We start from the raw sequence: 2,222 nt of genomic DNA, 5'->3' as shown, positions 1-2,222 counted from the left end.
GTTCCAAAACATAACAGCAACAACTCGCAAAAAATAGGCATTCAAAATTTTAGTACTGCAGACAGCCTTGAAGGCATCCAGTACAAGTTGGACCAATTAGGTAAAACATCTGCTTTTGCACCTCCCTCCTCAGGCATCTGTCACCCCAAATTATCCAAGTCCTTGATGGCCTTTGTATGTGTTCCATTGTCCGCATCATTGGCCAATATGAAAGCACAGCAGGACCTCCTCCCCACTTTGGCGCATCCACCACCAGTCATTGCAGTTAGCTGTTCAAAAACATAGCGTGTGCTCAAGAACCATGAGTCTCAAAGGTCGTAGTTCTTCTTTCAGGGAGTTGAACCCATCACGGGTGTTGTTGACAAGCTGCATCAGCTCGTACCTGGTCACTTGGAGCCAGCGAGCCTTGGCTTTGGTCTGGAACAGGGGGATAACGCCCCCAAAGAAAAGTGCAGCATCGTTGAAAAGGCGGAAATCTTGTGGCATCTCGTGAAATGGGCCATCCGAAAAATACTTCTTGACTTCCCTTTTCTGGTGGTGGAGCAGGGTGACATCACCTGTCATCGGGTGGGTATGAATGTTGGAAATGTTCACTGCAGGAACAACCAGATGCAGTTCATTCATTGTGACGATAGAACAGAGTCCTTGCCATTGGGGAGGCAGCTGCAGGTAGATATGTTCTCCGCAGGCCCAATAGCTGTCCATGAGGCTGGAGGTGCCGTACTTAAAGTCCGAATTGAAATGCGTGTCACTGCAATTAGTATTTCGACCCACAGGAACTGTTCCATTACCTAGGAAGCAAAGGAGAGGAGCCTTTAGCTTGTATGCTCTTTTCGGTTTGTATGGTGTACCCTCATTGAAAGTGTATCTTCTAGTTTCCTGTGCCCATATCTCAGCACACTCCCTCTCAATATCCTCATTGAAATAATGTTTGTGCTCTTGTCCTACAATTGGGCTACCTAAGGAGGCTGCCTTACATGTTAAGTCATGTGGGCCATTCCACTTGCTGTTGAAATAAATATTGGCCTTCAGGTGCAGAATTGGTCTCTACTGACAAGGGCATGTGTCATGGGTATGGTTAGCTTGTTGATGTTTGGGTGAGTGGCATTTCGATGGGGGCGTTGGGAAGGTGAAGTACCCTAGTATCTTATAGTGATATTCCCAAACCTGCATTATGTCGGCAGGCACTTTCATATCACGGTAAACCTCCATTCTCCTTTCAAACTCCAATGGGCTAGTTACAACTGTGAATGTAACATACTTTTCATCCCACTCTGTAGAGTTTACAAATGCATCATCTATTTTGGCTGAGTGGGGCTGTATCTGACCATGTATGCGGCAAAGAAACAGGTGTAGGAAGCATTTGGCGGTGGGTGGTGGTACTTCTTTGGGAAAGAGCAATTTATCTGCAGCGTGAGGAATGTGTGAACATACAAAGCAGGATTCATTTGTGACTTTTCTTCCAACCTCCCTCATGTCTCTGTACCACATGTTGTCTAATAGAGAGTTGTGAATCCCATTATCTTCTGCTGTCTTACTAGGGTGCTGGGAGTGGAAATCAGGCATATAGTGCTGGTCGAAGGTGTAAACAACTGTGTTTTGGAGATTGCTGACCCAGTCTGAAATTTGCGCAACCTGTTCTTTCTTATGTTGGGTGCGCAATGTATATCTGACTGGCACTTTCTTGCGTTTTATACCTGATACTTCGTTTATTTTAATGGGAACGTTTAGGGGTACCTGGCACAGGGGGAGTCAAGGTAGTATCAAGTACCAAGTCCCATTCTGTGGGGTATACAGGGGGTGTGGAAGGTGTCAAGGTGGGCACAGGGGTGTCATAGCTACTGCTGGTGCTTATCCCAGTTTGCTTGTTACCAGGAAGTGTCTTGGACATGGGGTGCCCTGTTGTGCCAATAGGTCTAATATTGCTAGTAGCACCTCTTTCTCTCTCTGAACACACTGTAAACCATTGGAATACAGCTATTGAAACAACAAACATAACAAAGAAAATAATGGCGACTGTACATATCTTTTTCAGTGAAAACTTGACATGCGAGGTGGGTCTGTTGCTGCATCTCAGTTCATAGGCCATCATACGATCTCCATGCTCATGTTCTTGGACAGCTGTTTTCATCTGAATACGCTGCCGCGTCTGACTGAAAGGAAGTACTCAATCGACTTTTGCTGACATTCCAAAACGCAAGAATTAAATTCAGATCACAGAA

At 45.5% G+C, this 2,222-nt stretch overlaps 1 pseudogene; it reads right to left on the bottom strand.

The window, feature by feature from the left end:
* Positions 1-273: 273 nt before the first annotated feature.
* LOC147748038 (uncharacterized) lies at positions 274-1,491 on the bottom strand (annotated as a pseudogene).
* Positions 1,492-2,222: the final 731 nt, after the last annotated feature.

Source organism: Lissotriton vulgaris, chromosome 1_1 (assembly GCF_964263255.1).
Source record: "Lissotriton vulgaris chromosome 1_1, aLisVul1.2, whole genome shotgun sequence".
NCBI lineage: Eukaryota > Metazoa > Chordata > Amphibia > Caudata > Salamandridae > Lissotriton > Lissotriton vulgaris.
The sequence above is the reverse complement of the archived record's forward strand: the minus strand, read 5'-3'. Positions and strand labels throughout refer to the sequence as shown.